The sequence below is a fragment of the Vanacampus margaritifer genome, chromosome 9 (genome assembly GCF_051991255.1).
Source record: "Vanacampus margaritifer isolate UIUO_Vmar chromosome 9, RoL_Vmar_1.0, whole genome shotgun sequence".
NCBI classification, from domain to species: Eukaryota; Metazoa; Chordata; class Actinopteri; order Syngnathiformes; family Syngnathidae; genus Vanacampus; species Vanacampus margaritifer.
The window spans coordinates 5,262,747-5,285,702 of NC_135440.1; the positions used below are offsets into that span (position 1 = coordinate 5,262,747).

The 22,956-nt window shown below is 39.9% G+C and overlaps 1 protein-coding gene across 4 annotated transcripts in view; it reads right to left on the minus strand.

Moving 5' to 3' along the window:
* zhx2a (zinc fingers and homeoboxes 2a) overlaps positions 1-17,776 on the minus strand; it is a 48,849-nt gene extending 31,073 nt beyond the window's left edge. Inside the window, exons 1-3 of one of the 4 annotated variants that reach the window (XM_077575199.1) lie at positions 13,408-17,776; positions 13,221-13,315; positions 12,795-12,940 (exon numbers count right to left, since the gene is read on the minus strand). The gene's annotated coding sequence lies outside the window, so the exon portion shown is untranslated. Of the gene's footprint in view, positions 1-12,794; positions 12,941-13,220 lie in introns of all 4 variants that reach the window. The other 3 variants (XM_077575200.1, XM_077575196.1, XM_077575197.1) reach the window with 3 other exon arrangements.
* Positions 17,777-22,956: the final 5,180 nt, after the last annotated feature.

Consider the following 22,956-nt stretch of genomic DNA (forward strand, 5'->3'; position numbering starts at 1 on the left):
AAAACTACTGCATTTAGAGTATAACTCTTATAGGATCAGCAAACTGATAAATACACTGTGTGGGTGAGTCACAGCAACACATCCCACTCAGTGAAGCGAGTCGTGGAAGGGTAAAAAAAAAAAAAAAAACCTCACAGTCCCTCTGAAAAACGTGACTAGTGTAAGCCAGTGTCATTATGTGTAAAACCAAGCACAGTTTGTGTCGAGTGTTCTACATAACTTTACTAATGGAGCACTCTGGTAATATTAGGTTGTACTTATTTTTGACAGCCAAACAAGATTAAATTCAGTGAAATAAATAATTGCTATATGACTTTAAACCCATTAAGGCAGGGAACACATTACCGTGTTTCTACCACTAGAGCCGGGAGTGCTCTAGCGCTCTTCTACCTTTAAAGCCAGAAGAGCGATACGTCATTTTGTTTTGTTTTGACCAATTCTTGGTATCTTAGCCAATGAAATGTATCAGAATATACACGAAAGGGTGATGTGGGCCTCGTAACATGTCTTGGGAGTTTTATTCGAGCATTCATGGCTGATGCAGATTCGCAGGAGTTATGAAATAAATCATGGCGATTGACGACGGCGCGGGAGGACTTCGAATCAGTGTAACCAGACAGTGACATATTGGTAAGAAATATGTTTATAGACAATGAAGATAAAAATTTATATATATATATGTGTGTGTGTGTGTGTGTGTGTGTGTGCGTGTGTGTGTGTACAACACAGATGTAAGCTCTGAAATGTTTTTGGAAATATGTATCTGCTTCAGGAGCTGGGATATCAATTATTTAGTAGGCTTTGGCAATATTGTTGAATATCCAGGAAAACTTTTAGAGGCATGTTTTGGCAGGTGCTTTAGGTCTTAATGTGTTAGAGAATGCTATATAAAAAATATAGGGTGGGAAGGCTGGAAAAAAATTAAGATATGATTAGAATGTTTCACCAAAACCAGAACACTCCTAGTAATGCATATGGTGGTGCACATATGCTTAACTATTTAATGGCAACTATATGAAGATTACAGATCACATAAGGCACTTTCACACCAAAAAGCCCAATAACTTAGAATTCCTGGTACAGACAGTTCCTGGTCTTAAGAAGTTGTGTTTGGCCCACTCGTTTGTGTTCACACACAGCAACAGTGGGCAAGGTAGTTCATTCAAATGAGACTGATGATTCATCAATCTCATTTGAATGAACTAGCTTGCCCAGCATAATGCAGTGAAGAAACAAGCTGCACTACCCCTTCTGTCCAACAGGTAGTTCCAACAAAAGAAGCTAGGTTGCAGAATCACGTACAGTCAGGACATAGGCAAACTAGGCGGTCGCCTAGGGCGCCATCTAGTGGAGGGGGTGCCAAATTGCAGGGCAAAAAAAAGATTTAAAAAATATTTTCCCCACCCCCCTCAGGTTTTCTAAAATAAATTATCTAAATTACCCTGCTATTATTTTAGTTTTTGCATTTTTGTATTGCAGAATTGTGTTTTATTGTGCTATTATGATATAGTTGATACTTTTATCTTATAGGATAAAGGAAAAGGTACAGGAAAAGGTCTCATAAACCGGTAGGAACTGACGTAAGAAACCAACGTACTTAGTAACGCCGTCTTCCAAGTGCAGAGAAGACATGTGCGCACCACAGGAAATCAGAGAAAACTGAAATTTACAACTAATTCAGTGAACGATTCTTTAGCACCTGGCTGAGAAGGGAACAAGGTTCGTATTGGAGCAATGTTTCATTGTTTAACTAATGTTGCTATATTTCATGTTCATTGTGTAATTTACTGCATAGTTAAACGGTCCTTGGTAAATATTTAGCAATGCTATTGCTCAAGATTCTGTTTTATTGACTAGGAAACTGTATGGTTTATTTTTGTTTTAAGGTATTTATAAAGGCAACAGGCAAGGTTAAAATGTTTATTTACACTATAAATTGTACTCAAGAGATTGTCAAGGTTATAAAAGATAATAATTTAGGGCAATTCATTTATAGTATATGGTCGGGTGACCAAATGTGTCCTCTTTTGGGAGAACAGACCATTTTCTCACGTCCTGTTTGCGTCCGGGTTTTTTATAAATTCATAAAAATGTCCGGTTGGCATTGCGTGACTAATAGGAGGTGAAGTACACTGTGTAACTAGTTAGAGACCACCTTTATTTCAACCAAGGATGCTACAAAATGTTATAGAGCATATATATTTTATTTATTTTACATTATTACATATATATTTTATATAATTATTTTTTTATGACTTCTAGTCCAAATAAATATGAGATCATGACCTGGCACCTTGAATCTGACCTGCAGCTGCTGTTTACAGTGAAAGGTAGGGGGAGGGGTCGCGCATCATCTCAGAGTGTTAGCGCTATTGATAGATAGATAGATGGTTCGTTTATGTTGTTGTCTATACATAAAAAACCTTTACAATGAAAAGGTCCAAGCCTTCAGGTACTGCATTAGGAAAGCGGCGAAAGGAGGAGGAGGAAAAGCGGCATGTATGTCAGTCAATCAGAATTGTTTATAAAAATAAACATCAAAATAGCGTTAATTTTCATCAGTTTTTTGAAATTTCTCGTCAATTCTTAATAAAATGGGCGTCCGTCATTGGCCTCATTATTTTTGTTACTTTTTATATTAGGGATGCACGATAATGTCGGTGACCGATAATTATTGGCATTTATCGGCCAATTTGACGTCAAACAGATAAACAAGATAATAAAGAAATCCGCCGATAATAATAGACATGCCATGTTGGTCCATCTGTGGCTCAAGTTGTGCCCAACTCCTCAACCCCTCCCCTCTCCTATGGTAGTGTCGCATATTTGTGACATAATGCAAGCAACCTCGTGTTTACAAAAGATGCATCATGGCGACATGACAGTCGCCAGTGTGGGCTTTCTTTACTGTGTCTGCCTAAAATGTTACCCTCGCAGTTTTTTGTTGCATTATTAAAACATGATTGTTTTGGCAAACTCAAAATGAGTTACTGGTTGTCTTTGAAGCAGAGATATCAATAAAATTCAGCTTCATGGTACTTTACACAATATTTCAATGTATTTGTACATGTTACACTTATAGTAGGACTTGAAAGTATATTTGTATTCAAGTTAATTTTGCAAACAATTATTGGCTTATCGGTTATCGACATTTGCACTTTCTAAATTATTTATCGGTATCGGTTGAAAATAGCATTATCGTGCATCCCTATTTTATATGTATCTTACACAAATATATTGTACATAGTTTGAAAACATTTTGTAGTTAATAATGTCAGCACAAATTGCACTAAACAGTTGTATTGCACTGTACTTATGCTATTTATTTGAATTACTTGTAGTTGTCTGGGAGGGGCTACAATCTACACTCTCGCCTAGGGCCAGCCCTGCGTACAGTTGATCATGTATTTGCCACCTGGCAAAAGTTAAGTGTACATGACTTGATTGACAACTCGAGTTTTTAATCTTTTTAAATGTTAGCATGGCATTTTTTTGTGTGTGTGTGTGTGTGGTGGTGGTGGTGGGGGGGGGGGGGGACAAATTGTAGATCAAATTGTATTGTAGATTGCAACAGTTTATTTGTGCACCTAAATTATTATTATTATTATTTTTTAAAGCAAAGCCAGAAGCTCGGCTGAATTTTCAGTGCATGTCCACAACCTGGAGGACATCTACCTGGCCGTACATCATTTCTTGTCCTGTTAAGTTCCTGGCTTACAATGTCCATTTCACTGACTGAATCTATCCCTTGTGTGCTTTCCTGTTGACATAGAAACACAAAATTATTACAGTTGGCAATACAAGTACCGCAAGCTACTGTAAGTAAAATGTTTTACCGAGACAGGTGAACACTGAATGGTAGCATGATGATGAGCTCACAATTGTGCTTGCATCGGAAACTTTAACATATCCATCCACAACAGCTCTAAATTTAAACACATGCAGAAAAAATGTCACAAATTAGTATTAGAGAATATGACTGTGATGGCTGCATACATTTGCATTCAATCTTCAACAGTTGGCTTCTTAATATTTATTCAGGTGCATTTTTATTTATTTAATTTGCAATACATTTTATTTAAATCATTATTGAAGTACATTCATTGTCTGTTCTTATACCTAAGCACAGTGTCTATAGTTAAACTCTCCATATTGTTTATTACTTGACTTGGCTAAATACTTGGGGTCCATATACTGTAGGTGGTGAGTAAAGCTTTTTATTTTTTAGGGAGGTAGCGGCTTTAGCTTTGGCATCAGCCCGTTATTGCTTTATGTAACTATAAAGTGCTGCTGATAACCGGTAAACAAAAACATTTGTGTGAATAATTGAATGGTACTTAAACAATTTCAATGTGGTATGGTCATTAAAACACAGGCAATGGTGGATTGTTGTTTTTTGCCGTGACCCGCAACTCGCCACAGAGTGTTGTTTTGTCACGGAATAAGATGGTCTTTCGTGACGGGAACTATATTTGTGACCGGCAATTCACCATCGAGTGTTACGGTGAGTGGAATAAGCTTCTACAGTATTTCGTTACGTTAACATAGTGCTGGGCGATATTGCCAAAAAATAAAATATCGATTTTTACAGACATTCAGGATGATTACGATTTTAATCTAATAAACTCAACAAACGTTTATTTAAAGGTTTAATTTATTCAAAAATAATACCTGTCCAAAATGTACACTGTACAAATGTCTACTGAATCTAAATGAGTTTGAACATAAACTTAACATTCATACTTTTTTCTTAAACGCCACAATTAAGTAGTTGGTAGCTATTGTAAACATATATTGTAAACCACCCATTTAGCATTCTGTCACTTGTGCAAAATTACAACTTACAAAAACATTTGAATGTAACACAACATAAGAACAACAGCTTTTAATAATGCAAAAGACAAAATTCGATTGAGCTAATTAGATTTTTGAAATGAATGTATCAAATTAATTTGATTTATTACCCAGCGCTACGTTAACGGGACTTTGCGGTGCTAACACTAAGCTAATGCAGTGCTAAGCTAACTGCCGGTGAGGTGTGTTTGACTGGACAAAATGGCAGTCACGGCGGCGCAGCAAACTGGGCGTGCACATTTCTGTTAATAATATACGCTTGTAAATGTTGATAAACAATCGTGGTATTCATGGCAGGGTAGGCCAAGAATTTGTTGTTCCGACTGTTCACGGCAAAATAACACTAACAGGAGATTTTCTGCTTGTGACAAAATACAGTACCGAGTGACACAGTCACACAATTAAGCTGCTGGCAAGCGGCACACAAGGTAGCGAACTAAATGACAATATTACAAGTATTTCTGTAAGATTATTGTCGTATTTACCTTTGTCTATCCGTGGCGCGCTGACTCCGGTGTCCATGAGCCGTGGCGACAAATTGGCTGTCCCATTCAATCGGCAGTAATTTCCACTCCAGCTGCTGCTGTAGTGATCCATGAGCGTTTTAAAATCTTGATGTAACTTTGCCACTTTTACAGACTTTTTGGGGGTCATGTGAGCATTTTAGTTGTTTACCTCACCAAGCTTAGCAGTAATAACAAGGTGGCTTCTGTGACGCCGATTCAAAGTCGTGCTTCATGCCTTCGTCTCCCAAATGCTTAGAAGAGCCTGTACCTCTGTCCACCTATCCATTCGCTTTTCCTCCATTTGAAATTATTGCGACTAATGAGGACATCATAACTAGTAAATATTGTACCCTCAAAGTAAAAAAAACAACAACAACTGTATGCTCGCAATTAGGCTAATGGCGGCTGCGCAACACCCCACCAAATTTAAAAAACAAGCAATCATCGTTTGTCTGCACAGCACGCCCCCCTTTGCCGTTCAGGGTACACACCAAGTCAAGTCAAAATACCCTCCTCAGGCTTAGAAGCTTAGGTAGTACCGTTTAGCCCACCCCCCAGCATCTTCACAGATTAATTTCCTTGGCTAGGTTATTCATCTCTGGTTAGCAACAAAAGTTAAAAAAAGAAAGAAATAAACAGTTTGAGACAAGAGTAGACATTTAAGGCTGTGCACGAATTGGTGCAGTGACTCGAATTGAGTTGCGAATTGGCTCTTGAAAAAGAACGCAGAATCAGATAAAAATGCACAAAGTGCATCTCGCTGTTCAAATTTAACCAGGAAACGTGAGTAATTCTGCAAGAACATTGTCCATTGGTCTGTTAGGTTTGTTTGTTTCCCTCCACAATCTGCGCTTATTGGTTTCGTCCCGCCCAAAACAACGCCTAATTGGTCCAACCTAAAAAAAATTGGGGCTGCAAACATATCAGAGGGAGCGGTACAATATGTATTCTCCGGAGTTTGTGAACTCACAAATACCACGAGAATTCAGCTTGCTGGCACGGTTATTTTATTCCATTAGTGCCTTAAAGAAAGAATACAAAATTTGGGCCTCCTAGCTCAAATGGTTTTCGAGTTATGGTCCTTTAAAGTGTGGGTGCCACTGCCACTTTTGGGATCCGGATATTGCACAATACATTTTGGACTATATTTGGAGGCTCGCATCTAAAGGTACAGACCTGTAAATTGCTATATCTATGTATTCTGGCCCTGTCTATCAAAATCTGCATTAACAAAGACCATAGGCGTACTATTTCTAGAGATATTAGCTCTTTAATAGTGGATGTTTCTGAACCCACTAGGGCGTGCTGAACAAAGAAAACCTCAAGGCTCTCCATCTCACTTCCTCGTCAACTAGTAGGTTCCAAGTTTGAACTTCTGACAAGAGTAAGTGCAACTTAGGGTTTAGAGTTGGTGCGTACCAAAATTGGAGATTCCACTGGGCTTTGCACATTTCAGCCACACTCACTCATTATCTCATATAGCTATTACCAGAAGTAGGCAGTCGGTCAGGAATGACGGACTGTCCGTTGCCAATGGACCCCCGTTTTGCTGCCGTTATATTCATTCAGGAGCAGCGGTTATTTCTAATTAAAGCAGTTGAAGGCTGGTAGGCCAATGCTGAACGAATGCCGAGCCACAAATATGTGGGGGTTTACTTTAATAACAATGCCAGCTGACAAACCTTGATGGTAACTGTGCTTTCGTCATTAATGAAGGTCACAAGATAACGACTACTATCAGTAAGAAGGAATAGGAAGTTACAGACATGTTGAAGACATGTTTCAGAAGGACATGAACTTCCTTCAAATATAAATGATGTCAAATGGCAAAAAACAGCCAGGTTAATCAGGTGGGCAAGGGAGAAATACTGAACACATAGTGAACTGAGCAACTTGCAGAATTCAGCCGAGGTTGTTTTCTCTCGTTTAAAAAGAACTAGGTAAATGTATGCATCGGTCAACCTCACAGTGAGTTTTGGGGTATGCAGTTGTCACAGTAGTGGCCACAGCTCATTAACTTGAAACCACACTGAAGATAAAACCCATATCTATCATTTTAACTGTCCATCCATCCATTATCTGAGCCGCTTAAACAAGCTCAAAAATCACACGTGAAATGACAAGAACAACTGACTTTATAGAAACTGAAAGCTACAAGCCACATCAAATATTGCTGCTTGTGTTTTACCAATCCATGCTACTTGTTCAACAAGTTGGCCAATACAGAGTTAAGGGCAATTAGTGTGGGCGAGGAAAGGCACTGTTACCACTTACGTGGTGTGTTCTAACAGGAGTGTATGAGGCAGCATTTTGGACTGCCACAGAATTAATTCAAACCTCATCACGTGGCTCCTCTAGGGCAAAGCAAAGTGCTGCACTGAGCTCTCAAGTGCCGTACTATGTTCTGCACAGCAACAGAGCAGGGTTATTTTCACGAGAACCAACACGTTAAATGAACACATTTTGAAATTTTACATAGAGCATGAAGGTATAAAAATATTAACCGTAAGTCAAACCATAATTTCTATTAATGGCAAAAATAGAAGCAGTGGGCACCAACCCCAATTAAAAGTCACACATTTATGGTGCATAACAGTCTGGAGAAGTCGGTTTCTTCTGTGGAGAATTTCAGAAATTTAAATTTGTGTAGTCTCACCAATAAAGAGACTGACTGATATTTTTGCAATACCATATAACCTTCAGCTTACGTTTTTGAAAGCAAATATTGTGGAAGGCTATAATGAGTTGAACTGCTTTGACCTTGTTCTGTCTGTCCTCACTGTAGGTGGCTATGGCCTACATTACGAATGATGGAAAATTCGCATGTTACAGAACATAACATTTATTCAAGAATCGAAACAATTTTATGGCTAGGGCTGTCGCGATATGCAATAAATCAATTATTTGCACGATGATAAAAAAATTAGCTTGATAACTTTGCCGGATGCGATAATTCTCAGCCATGTACGTGCGTGTTTGTTTACATACGTCATTAACATTCGCACTGGTCAGTTGCTTTACTCTGTCACTCACGCACACACGAACATGGTCTCCCGGGCAGGTAAGCGAACCCATGCTGCCTGCACCCACGGTACCACTCTGCCACCCGGAGCCCATAAAGCGGCTTTTAAAACCAGTTTAAACATTTTGGTTCGCATGTGTTCCATCGAGTCTTCTCATTTGTGAGCCGCGGCAGTCGCGCTGCTAATAGCCATGTAGCATTATTGCTAGCAGCGCACCACAGCTATCGGTATTGTTTTTATTCATTGCTTGTGCTTAGAAGCCTGCCGAAAAAGCAACACTCGCTACGTGCACACGCTCTGAACCCCTCCATTCCATTCCCAAATGACCAGTCATACTGCAGCCTTTACAATTAGCAAATTGTGTTTTTATCATATTGCGATTATATTGCAAACGCAATTGATCGTTCAGCCCTACCACAAATTCTCCATCTGGCTCTTACCAACCCCTCCCGCCTCCTAATGTCCACACCCTTCTTGCCTCATAAAACAGGTGATGACCTAACTTCTCTGGGAGCATTAGTCACTAAACAACATGTCTGAAAACCTGAAACAAAAGCATCACATCACAGTGCCAAGCTGAGCAAATTCATCATTCGAATGTGCTATGACTTATGTTGTGTTTCATAAAGCTTAAAACTTGATTTGAATGCTTGATCCAGTGGATGCTGGGCGCTATTGATGTCAGTATGGAAAGTCAGCCCAAAAGACTAAAATGGATGTATTGGGCTATATTGCCACAGAACAAATAAGCATGACCACACAAAGATACTGACTACACCAGCAAGTGTTAAACATGTAGAATGACTTTCATTGCAAGACAAATGTAAAAAGTCAAAAACAGGCCTTTAAATTAACAGCTATGTCACTCTCAGACACACACACACACACGTTACTGCATGACTGACATATATAAATATTGGGACACTTGCTAAATATATTTACAGGAGGTGAAAATTGAAGACAATATGAATTTGGCTTCCCATTTGCATGTATAATACCTTTTGGGAATACTTTCAACAAGATACAGAAGTGTGCCTGTGAATTTTTGTCTGATCACACAGAAGAACATTTGAATGGTGAGAGCGCTGTTAAAAATTTTGGTTCTAATCAAGTGCATTTCAAAAGGTGTGTGAGGGGGCTTGGGTCAATGGTTCTGTAACAAGAAATCAAATTTTTACACACCAAACTCTTCAAACCAACACAGTGAAAAAATACATTTAGAAAGCTAAATGAAAACAAAGGTTTTCCTTGTCCAATGGCATGCAATATATGAGAGTTTGATGACATCACAGTTAACCTTTCTAGCATACAATACATTATATCTTTAAAATAATTTTGATGATGCTGCAGAAGAAAACAAACAAAATGCATTGACTTCATTTGAACGAATGTACAATGCTAATACAATAGATTTGACATGCAAGTTGTACATTCTAAACTGATTGCGCTCAAGGATCTTTGTGTTTTGATTCTGTTTCTGGGTTAAAACTTGACAGCGCCTCTTCCTGTATAGAGATTTTCTATCCCACAAAATCTGACAGACAGTACTGGTAGTCTTCTTCACTTTTCCACCCTCTGACTAAAGTAGAGAAGGAAACGCCTCCAGGAAAGCAACAGAGTGGATCACCACACAGCAAGATGTTTGGCCGTGATATTCTTAGAAGTTGAAGTACACAGAGATAAAACTGAGAAACAATGGTTTTCTTATTTAAGCTTGAACTTAAAAATAATAATAATAATAATAATAATAATAATAATAATAATAAAACAAGAAGAATTCATGTATGTGTTGATCAATCCATTTTCTATACTGCTTCATACTATGCTGTGTCTGGCCTCACTTGAAGTTGAAAACGCAGAAGATCTCTACCTGTTGGTCACGCTGGTGGCTGGAATGCTTCTGCTAGGGATTGGTGCCCTCTGGCATCATCGGATGCTGAGGAAAATGGATGATGGACAAAAAAAGGCAGTGGAAATGTCTACTGTGAGCACTAACACTGGAGTGCAAGACGGCCTGTCCATGGCCTGTGACGACATGTCACGGGTGAGAAAAGACCTAGCTGCAACCAACGTCGCCACGACCAGAATGGGAATGGACATGGCTACAAAGCTGAGCAATCTGGAGAGGATTGCATGACGTGAAGCAGCGGTGAACAGGAATCGAGATGAGGAAGAAACGGACTGACGGGTGTGGCTGGACACGGGCTGCCATTTATCCTCAACTATCCTGGACCGAACTAAACAACAAGGGAACTAATCAACGTTTGATCAACAAATGGGGTATATACCACGGAGGAATCGGGACTTCCGACTTCCTGGTTTTCACACATCAGCTTTGTTTCCGTTTCCTGTTTGCGACGTGTGGGTCATATCCCAGTTCTTGCGCTTTCACCTTTGTGCCCCTTGGTTGCGTGTTCCCGTCGACGGGTGCGAGTGTGTCTGTCTCAGTTGTCCGAAACATTTCAGAGAGCTGAGATGATGTGCAGGAGCGCAGTTGGGGGGCGCAGGGGTGGGGGTTCGAGTGTTGGAACGCGGCCCTAAGTGGCCGGAAACGACGCTGATGTGTGAAACCCGGAAGTCCGTCGGATCGACCCCATACCACCGGGGAGACGAACTTTTGGAATCAATCAACAACTTGATAATTACACAACTAGATATTTGACGAATTAACATCTTTATCATCTGTGTCCTAATGTATTCTGGGGACGGGAATTAAAAAGCTTTGGCTTCATACCGTCAGCTCTTTTTCTTTTCGGGTGTAATTATAGTAATTAAAGTTGAAAATTGTCACAATGATTGTCCGAAAGGAAAAATTAACAAATAAAAACAAAACAAAACTGTTCCAGGTCACATGCAACCTATCGCAGTTGAATATGGGTGAGTGGCGGGCTTGATGGCATTTGATTGTGAATGGCGCATTGAGTGGCAATCGATCACTCCCAGATGCACAAAACCAGCTGTGTGATCCAGTACCATCAACAAAAATAAAATTATTTTTGGTTGAACTTAAATGCTCTCTGTGTAGCAATGATGCGACATCTGTACGCTCGTGAGTAATCCTTTGAGCAATTCTGTCATCACTCCACCCCCCGCCACAAAATACATCTGTCATCAACTTTTTGTATGGATTTAATTATTTTATTTACAACAGATATAGCTACATAAAAATGTGCCAATTTGGTCTATAGTCACTCTGAATACGCCCAAACAATGTACAGAAAGATTGTGATTTACTTTGATGAGCAAGAGACCTTCTTTGAAATATTAATGCAACAAAAGGAATTGAGCCCGCTGTCACTCTAAATTACACATTATCTCAGATTAGGCACATCACACGCGGGGAACATGCGAACAAACATGAGCAAAATAGCTCTTCACATGTAAAGAGCAAGAGTGTGAGGCGACAAGTTTATACCCTGAGGAATTGCAGGTACTAGAAAGTATGACAGGAGGGTTAACTGTGCTGTGATCAAACCCACTTAGATCTCAGGCTGACTGGGTGCCGCAGCTGAATAGTTTGCGTTCACAAACACGGAAGCTTAGGTCATCCCAGCATGAGGGGGTTATTGGCACATGAACACCATTGTTCTTCAAAAAGGACGTATGTCATTTCACATAACACTCCAGACAAAAATCTGACACTCACGCCGAGCAAAACGAGACGCACATAGCTCCCGAAGAGTGTGTACATTTGGTGAAATCTATTGTGCACGGCATCCTGCATTACCATTGATAATTACAGGGATGTGATTTGACCAAAGTGAAATTATCTGAAAATTTAGCCGGGGGTCTGGGGGCCGCCGGCACCCAGCTAGGTCCAGGGCCGTTGGCAGTTTTAGTCAACTCAAAATCAGTCACATTCAAAAACATTGGACTGCCTTTGCTTTTAAAAACTATCACTGAGAATATCATCATATCTAACTAATGTGATTACTAAGTTAACACATAAATAATGTTGAAGAGTTCAAATTTCATGAACAAATAATTGTATCATGACCAAATGAAAAGTAACTCATATTAGAACATACCACAAATGTCGTTGTTATAGCAGAAGATGTTATCTGTCGGAGTCATGTGCATACACAATGAACTACTAAATCACTGGCCATGCAGAAACATGAAATTCATTCAAAGTTCTGAAATTTATATTTTCTGTCACATTCTAGATGAATTATAACATCACTTAATATCACAAATATTGTTTTCTATTTTCTACTCATTAAAACATTCAACATATTTACAGGAATATACAAGTGTTCATTCTTGAGCACAATCCATTCACATGACACAAACACTACTTCCTCCTAGACGGTGTAGATTGTTGCTGGTGGACTCGTCAATGTTCATTGAAAAGTGGGAGGATCTTAAGTTTGTTAAAGTCTCATCAAGCATAGTGTGAGCAAGGCCATACTTCGTTTTGTAGGATGCACTGGTTCTATCCATGGACAGTCCATTCAGAGCTTTTGGATCCCTTGCCAGTTCCTTTGCCAGTGTGATGAGCTTTGGGGCCATGGTGAACGGAAGAGAATTTTCGGCCAGCACTCTCAATAGCATTGCCTGAAGAATAAAAGACATTTAACAATAATCAGTAAACAATTAAATAATTATTTGAATTATAATCCAAAATGTCATGCGAACAAAGTAAATAAAAAATGATTTAGTCTAAACTTTCATGCACATTCACATGTCAGAGTATTTATTATGGTAACAAAAAATGTTGAAAATTAGCTACAAAATAATAAATTATCTTTAACCATTGGAAATGCAACCATGCAATAAATCATTTAATCAATCATTCTTAATTTAATACATAATGCATAACAAAAACATAAAATACCTCATGCAGCAAGCTCTGGTAAAAACACAATCATGCATATTCGACTAAGATCATCTCTGTAACTGCATACATCAAGACAGTCAACATATTGAAACCTGAAAAGTGCAAACATGATCATTATTACGTTATAATATTTTCGAAAAAAAGGGGAAAACTGTCAAATTAATTTGAAAAGTTTACCACCTACCTCAAAATTCACAACTATCAGCAACTGGTACAGGTTGTTGGGGTGGATCACGTCTCTCTATTACCGCTTCCGATTGTGATGTCAATAAGGGATGGAGGCTGTAAAGTTTTGGAGTTTTCGTTTGGGCACCGAAACTTCCAGCGATGGAATAATTTGTTGTTCTTGACTGGAGTTCTTTCACGTGTTTTTTGCTCTTTGCGTGACTTTCAAGAGCTTTGAAACCTCTCCCACCATAGTCAATGGTATCATGGCACCAAATGCAAAGCGCTTTCCCGGCACGATCGATCTTCCGAATAAAGTCACTGAACAAATTCGTCACAGTCTTCTTTCCAACATTTGTAGATATATCCTTCTCTAACCAGTCCCATCGAAACTTGTTTTTTACGATCTTGTCAATTTCCTTAACTCGCGGAGCATCTTTGCGTTCGATCACGGACATCTTTCTTTTAACACCCGGCAAAAACGTGTGAGAAATGAACAATGGCAAACTCCTATGCCTTTATAACAAGCGCGTTTATTGGTCAACGCGGAGACTTCAGCCAATCGCAGGATCCGTTTCATTTCAGTTACGGAAACACTACAATGGAATGCTGTAGAGACGAAATCGGATTTTTTACCACTTAAAAAATCGGAAATTTTAAATTTCTATTTTTGGAGATAAAAAAAGCGGAATTCCGCGAATTAGCGGAAAAATCACATCCCTGTAATTACTCTACTTTCTAGAACTGTAAAATGTAGAAAACATTACAAATACATGTATGTGGTAGATGGGGGGGGGTTACAACAGAAAATAAACCTACAAAAAATGTTTGAATGAACACATTCAGTATACTGCAGTGATGTGCGGTCAGGATAGGCAAGGTAGGCACTGCCTGCCCCAGGCTAAAATGAAAGTTGAAACTGTTTGGCTTTTTCTATTTATTTTAATTATTTTTTTCATTTCAGAAAGCCTACACACTACCTATAGGTTTAAAAATGACAACATTTTGTGATTTCTATACCTCAATTAAAAATGACTCATTATACTTCGTCTGGCCTGCAGGCAAAAATGCTGCAACAATGTTCCTCCTGAAGGCACGCCGCTACTGTGTTTTACCCAGCCCTGTCCGCATAGTGACGTGTGTTCGCGCATGCGCAGTCAGTTTCACAGTAGAAAAGTCGTTTACGCAAATAGGCAGATCGCTACGCAGCCTTTTTACGTCGCGGGATTATTCCTATGCGAACGTACGTTCGCACAGTGCATTCGTGAATTCAAAACACACAGCAAAGCGGTAAGATGACGCCACTCTGGAGAATATAAAACTATTTTCACGCCTTTTATTTTGAGGGAAAATGTCATCTTTTGAAGGATGGGAGAACAAAGCCTTAGCTACCGGATCTTCAGCAAAGTAAGGGACAAAGAATTATTCGTCGTACTTTTTACAAAAAATGGTGCAAAAGCAAATATTGGCTTTGTGGGTGTGCTTCGATTAACTGGCTGTTTCACTTTACATGGTGTTTGGCATTGCTATTGCTAGCTTGATTTTGTGAGGAATTAGGCTGTTTTACAGGGAGATATTCACTTTATTACTTGCTATACTATATCTTTCCGGGCGTCCAGGCGGGTTCGAAATTGGCAGTTTTTCGTTGTGCGGCAAATGGGAGGCAGAAAGCACTGCAACGTTTACTGTGGCTGGCTGTGATGGTGGCCCAGAACTTTAGCTGAGTGGCAAGTGCTGAGCTGCCGCACCGAAGGCGATGGATACTAACACCGCTCGAAGTAGAAAATAAATAAATATTGCGGAGCAAAAAAAATGTAAGACTTCAAAGACATTTCATGTTTTTTTTCTACCCATACAGAGGAGGCATATGTTAAAATAGTTTGACTGTATGGCATCTTGTATTTGAGTATCAAATAACTCGAGATTGGGCTGAGTGCCCTCTTTTTTTGGGAAACAAAAATATGGTCACCCTAGGACACCCTAGGATAGGTTGTACACTCGCCTGCCGACACACAAATTTGTAATTGGTGTGTGCGTCTCAATTTGCGACTGCCTGCCTACCCAAACCTAGAGCTCACTGCACGTCACTGTTGTACTGTACATTAACTGACAGAGTAAAACAACATTAGCATGTATGAGGACAAGACAGTATGATTTTCACATAGATGTCACCAACCTTCTTGACACTTCAAGCTAGAACTTGGGTTCTGGTTAATGTGAAAGATTACGAGTTCGATACACACTTCCAATATTACAATTTTTTTCAAATTATTCGAGGACAAGTCATCTCATCGTTATTGTGCCCACTAACTTGATTGCTATGCTTTTTTATTATTATCATTTGTTATTTACAATTTTTCATCAATGCAACTGTGCTTTCAAAAATAGAAAAGGAACAAAAAAGTCACACACAGCTTACTGGTAAATGCCACTATTCTATGTTTTAGAATAGCAACATGAGGAAAAAAAGGATGCATCTCCCTGGTAATCTAGTTTTTACTTGTGTGAACATTAGGGGATACCTGGTGCCCATGGGCAATGTGACCCTAGTGAGAATAACATCAAGAAACATTGCCATGTGTATAAATTATTGAAATTCACCATCATTGTAACATATCCATCATCCTGGAAGGGGGATCCCTCCATCTGTGATATCTTCTCAAGCGTTCTTTTCCCCTAAATGGATTTTCCTAGAGTTTCCCTTGCCCGGGTGGGTTTTAGACATGGGGATTTTGTCAATCTTTGTAAACTGTGGGCTTATGAATCCCTTTGAGAATCGTTTGATAAATGAACTTGATTCTATTTAAATTATAAAAATGTTGCAGGTGTGGTTTATAGTGGTGCACTGCATCATAAAGGTGTTTCTAATATTTTGCCTTATCTCCTTTAGCTACATGAGTGGAAATACTAGACACTCTCCAAAGATTCAGTACATTTGAAACCAACACCTCTGTGAAACGGACACACTTGACAATAAAATCTTTTAAAGCAAGATCTTTAATTGTGTACTTTGTCTGGTTTCTTCTATGGACTTGATGGTTTCCTAGCATTTGCTTAGACATAATAACTGTTCTGTTCCATGCTGACAGACTAAACAAACTGAAAAAGCAAAATTATGGTTCTGTTATTGTGCCATGTGTTTGCCCTGTTTCCATTTGTGACTTTACAGTGTTGGGATGCATGCCCACCACCACCGAAGGGTGCTACAATGCGTTGTCTAAAGCGGGAGGGAATCAGCTTGTCCCAAAGTTGACATTGGGAACAGAAAGAACGGCGCCTGGTGTTTTGCAGCGGCCCACTGCAGTGAAAGTGAGCCTCAGTCAGCAAGCCTGCAAGCAGGGAGGAGGCGTCACCGGCTGGCCGCGCCGCCTACATCACAAATCGAAGTAGATAAACAACACGGGACTCCTAAAGTTGCACTCAGACCCCTGTGCGGATGCAGCAGCGGGGGAGCCCAGCCGAACGCTCTCTTCCCAACGGAGGTGTGACATAGCCGCGCAGGGAAACGCTCTCCCGCTCTCCAAACGTCCCCCTCCTTCTCGCCAGCGACGTAACAACATGTCGGCAGAGGACGGCCATGTTTTGCTGGTTATGTCGACACACGGAGGAGGAGGAGGAGGAGGAAAAGTAGACCCGACGTTTCTCGTTCCGTGACTCTCTGCCTGGCTTCCTTCCTTCTGTCGACTTGGCGACGGCGTTTCAGAGCAAAGCCCGAACATGGAGGGGGACACCGAAAATGTCCAAAAAACTTGGTGGACACATTTAGCGCGCAGGTGGAGATAATAAGCAAGCAGGCAAGCAAAGTTCACTCAGCGAGACAAGTTAAATATTTAGCCGCAAACGTGGAGCTGTTTAGAAAACGCGCAGAAGCTGAGAAGATAGAATGGTTAAACACAAATACGCTTACATACACTTATGACTTGCGGGACTTTTGAGCTACATGGAAACTAGATTTATTTCTTACCTGTCCACTGTTCTGGAGCGATGCTCGGGTAGCGTGCGTTACAATCCCAAAGCACAGAATGCGCGAAAGATGTTTGAAAAACACAGAATATAGCTCCAGTAGCTGGGCAGACAACAGGCGACAGGAGGCAGAAAATTTGTCGATCACAAGGAGGATCTTCTACGCCAAAAGCCACATGATCGCCGACGTCAGAGTACGTATTTGCATGCCGCACCGGGGCACCGGTATCAGTCCATAGCGACTGCGTGCTGCTGTAGCCGTAGAAAGTTCACAGAAGGGCGGTAGAAAGTGGACCAACTCTCCTGCCCGGGTGACAGAGGATGTGTCGACGCATCCATGAAACATGACGGCCGGTGTTAAGGTGAATGAAGTCCGTGTTGTTACTGTGCTGATGTCTGCCCTAGTCTGTTCCGACCTCATTGAATATGAAATCATCAGGAGGGGGCGTGGCTTTCACAACCAAGCTTCGCCCCTCCACGTCATTTCTCCTTTGCGCCCTCTGTGCGTTCGTGACACACTCACAAACTGACTGATCCTTGGGTCTGGAAAACTATCACGCAACAGTGACCTCCCCTGGACTTATTATTGAACTGATGGTGACCTTGACCCACAGACGCGTCCCAAGCCCTCATCATTCATGCATCTTCTTCATTAAAACTCAGATGACGGTGTGTTTCTATTGATGTTGCCCTACAGTACTTGGGGGTTGTTTTTGTGTAATATTAAATTAAAGACATTGCTTTATAAATCACACATTTCTTACTGACAATACTGTAATTAATTAGGTGGCATGCACAATTATTTACACTTGTACACATGCTTATTTATTTGCGAGTCACTGTTTGCATTTTTACTACAGCAAACTTAACTGCTGTATATCGCAGATCATTGTTCACTGCCCCACTATATTGTGGATTTATATATATATATATCGTGGATTTTTAAGCTTTTTTTTTTTAATGGGTTTTTACATTATACAGGAAAGTCCAATTTTACAGTTGCCCACCATCAATGTAGTTGTGGGAGAAGTGGATATACAAAAATGTTTCTTTATGTCCTCTCAAATACAGGCAGAGGTACAACTACAGGTACAGTCATCACACTTTAAAGTGCAATAGTACAGTGCATAACACTGCATCACAATTCAAAACACACAGTAAACCACTCCTAAGACATGCTGTACTGTTTTCTCATAAGGTTAACTGTTACAGAGAATGGATGGCTGGATGGAACTTACCCAGCCTTCTGTCCATTGCTGTAATCAAAACCAATTGAAATCCTTGCATATTGAAGAATGAGTGAGGCGTCTGGTCTTCAATTTAAATACAATTAGGATGGTCTCGCTTTCCTTTCCTTGCTGCAAAGTTTCAAACTTATAAAGTGGGCTTTCACTTTTGTGGCTGTTGTTCCCCTTGAGAAGATTTCTGCACATTACACATGTTACTTGGCCACTTTCTTTTATCCGTGGCAGTCAATACACTGCCAAATCAGATAGATAGATGGATAAATGGATGGATGGACAGACAAACAGATAGACCTTTCTTGAGGGTCACCCAATATATGCACACGCGCACACGCACACACACACAAACACACACACAGGATTATGGCTGAATGTAGAATATTTACTGGCCTCTACACCTAAAGACAAAATTAGCAGGGCCAAATTATTAGAAAGCTTTTCTTTCTTTCTTTCTTTCTTTCTTTCTTTCTTTCTTTCTTTCTTTCTTTCTTTCAATCAAATGTTCAGTATTAATAGCACATATTTTGAAGTTGACAATAAAGTAAACCTAATGAAAATAAATTGAGAAATGAGCAAGTTACGATTTATTTCCAATGTACATGCAATTTTCTTTGCTTGGAAAGTTTGCCCCCGCCAGTATAGATATGTACAGTATTACACAGGCCCCTTTGAGCTGCGTGGCCCCAGTGATACTGGACGTCACACATTCCATGATTGTGGACGGTAAGAAAATAGCAAAGAAAAAAAACTGGCACATTGCGCTGCATAAGGTACCATATCGCACAATGTCATACAATTATGACATGGGAACAGAAAATAACATTTTATTGGTTAAAAAACAAATATATGTTCTTTGTATGTCAAATATAATGTACTGACAGCACATATGGACACTGACTAAAAAATTAATCTAATGAAAATCGGTTGAGAAATCAGCAAATTACAACATAATTTCAATGATAATGGTTTGCCTTGAATGAGAACATTGTCTCTCCCAATATGGTCGCCAAATAGACACGTCGGTTAGCAGGGCGGCTACAGCGCGCTGACATCACAGATTTGAAGCCAGTGGGCAACCATCTTGCGTAGCCACTGTTAGTGACAACTTTTGCTCGATTTTTTGCTGAAAACACTGTTATCAGTGCGTGTTTTATGTCAGGATCTTTGAATGGAATAATTAGAGCCTCTCAAAGTACGAACTTCAGTGTTTGCATACTTCCTTGTTTTCGTCCAACCAAATGTCTCGTACAGCGTTCCCTTCATGACTAATAAGGTGCCTTCACAGACCTCCGCAAATAGGAGACTTATGAAACATGAAACTCAGTGTTATGCTGTGTCATTTTTTTGCCATGAAAACCTGCTGAAATAAATTCAACATCTCTTCAGTATAAATGCAGTGATTGTGTTCTGCGTTTTGGATGATTGCCATCATACGTTCTCTCTTACAGTTTGACACTTTGCAGCAAGGAAATGATGCTGCATCTTATGTTTTGACTTAGATAAAAAAAAAAAAGTGAATAAATTGCATAAATGAGATTGCCCCCCTCCTCACTCCCCCTCTCTCTCCCTCACTCCTCTCTCTCTCTCTCTCTCTCTCTCTCTCTCTCTCTCTCTCTCTCTATCTCTCTCACTCACTCACTCACTCACTCACACTCTCTCTCTCTCTCTCTCTCTCTCTCTCATGATTTTAAAAACAACAACCATTTCTCAATATTTAAAAACAAAACAAAACAAAAAAACATTTTTTCAATAGTGAAATTAATTGTGATGGAAGCTAAAAATCACTAGATGGTGCTAAATGGTTGCGGGATGATTCATTCCCGTGTACAGTTTTCACAGTTGCCAAGGCGATGAGTAGATGTGGATGGCGGAATGTTTCCGAGCAAATGTAATAGTTGCTGTCAGTGAGATGAATTGTATCACTTTATTTTAGAAAATGTGTGGATTGATTTACCGGGATTTCCGTCCTAAAAACACTACATTTTCACCTGATATACAAGACATCAAATCAAGACAGGATTAAAGCAATTTGAGCAATTTAAACATTAACGTGGGAAATACAGTGTGTATTAAAAAATATATATACACACACAATGACACTCCTGTTCAAAGGACAGATTTTTGTGATATCAAAAACATGAACCCAATTTAAAAAATCATTTGTGGCACATAACATATGTTGTTGTTGTTTTAATTTAAATAAACAAGTGGGGAAGTGCTGCTACCATATTTAAGTGCCGCTGAATCTCTGAAATCTCCTATAGTGCAATGAAAAAAAGGATGAGCGTTTTACTCATATTTCCAAAAAGTATATTTAGAGCAAACACAGCACTGCTCATCACCAAAAGAACACAAAGCTGCACCTACAGCGAAGCATGTTGGTGACAGCATCATGCTTTGAAGCTGTTTTTCTTCAGCTAGGACTGGAGCCCTAGATCATCAACTTTTGTGTTAGTGAACGTTCCAAAACCAATAGACAATTTAGTCTTAAATTGACATACAAGCTCCACTGCTGTTATGTAGGATTGCCTGAGCGTAGATTCAAACACTTTCAATAGTGTTAGAAAGGTTACAAATATTATTGGTCATCATTATTATATTTGTCTATTTTTCATATTCTATGTCAAGAATAGAGTGACGTCATTTAATTTACCTCTGTGATGCGCGCATTGCATTCTGGGTATATTACTTGTTGCGCAGGGGTTATTGTGCAGTTGTACGCAGCCATGACAGAATGTGTTGCGAGCTGTGGTGATCGTGTGCGTCTTTAACCCAAAAGTGAGTACACTAATTAGTGTTTTAGTTTACTTTGTATCGTGTTTATTTGTCGCACTACCGTATGTCTTGTGTGCCTTATTAAGCTCCGACGCCAATTTGATTGACAGATAGTTGAGTACCTCTTTGATGTTCGCTACGTAACTAATTAAGTGTCTTAAACGCCATTTAACTACATAAATGTGTTCTCTTCTGTGTGTTAGACATTAGTAGAGAAGTGCACTAAAGTTTTGTGTACTTATTTGCATGTTTTGTCCCATTATGCACGTAATGTCTGCCGTCAGTTTGGGACATTATGCTCTCAATGCGTGACGCCATTACGCGATGTCCACGGCCGTAGTCGGCCACAATAATGTTTAGTGATTCGTTACGTGCGTCATACTTTTGAGTAATTAGCTCATGTTTAGTATGTTGTACAACGTTTCTGTGTGTTTATAGTCATTCATGTGCACAGCTAACATAGTGCTTGTTCATGTGAATTAGTAATTTTGCAGCCCAGTTATTTAGCCAATCAATGAGTGCTATTAAGCAATGCAATACTGTATTTGTGTTTATTAGGAGTCAAGTATTCACACTCATACGCTGTATTGTTTTTCTGTTTATTGCAGAACCACACATTGAACCACACACACATTCACGCTTCCTCATGCTTTCACATCCACATAGATGATCAGCCCATGCATACACAGGACTTCAGGATTACAAGCATCCATAGTTAGCCACAGTGCCTGCATCATAACAGCCTATGCCTATATGCATGTACACTAAAGCACAACTACTGTAACCGCCTCTTGCTGATGTTCCTGGATTAAAGATGCCAATCCACATCTTTGCTCCACTGTTCCTTTGTGTTCTGACCGACACCCCGAGGGCAAAAAGAGAAGTACTCCAATTGAATCAAACCTATACAGTCCAAACCTAGCCTCTTCAACAAATAGTGAGACATGCTAGTACGAGGCCAGCATGCTGCCATCATTCCAAAATAACAAGCCAAACATATACCCGAAAGCAGATATTATTCAAATTCAGAATTTCAGGACAGACACTTAGGGGTCCATTTTTGTAGCCGTTGCATGAGGACATGCTGACATATCCTGATTTTCATGCAGGTGCAAGCCTTGGTGCGCCTGTTTAGGGAATTTGCTCCGCACCATCCTGGGCAAACTGAGGGTTAGTCCTTTGACGTGCACCTCCTAGCGCATCTGACAATATGACGACAAAAGTCATCTAAACTGTATGCCAAGGGCGACACTGCCGCTTAGATTTACATATGAATGGCTTGCCAATAGCCCCTTTATATGTGAAGCCAGAGGGCAGCATCTTGCATCTTATATGCAAGTCTGCTTCAGTTTTGTGTGTGCTGCTGACTGTTTGGATCTCCTTTGCTTTGCACAACACACACAAACACAAATGACTAGGATGGAAGGCGGTCTCCAAGTGCCTGCGTCACAATGTAGATCTGTCATCTCCCTGGCCAACTTTACATCATTCGCCTGTTGAGGTCTGCCCATAGTTCCTACCATGTTAAAGGGATACTCGACTCATTGAGCCATTTTCTTCAGTAAAAAGTAAATATTTTGTCCAGG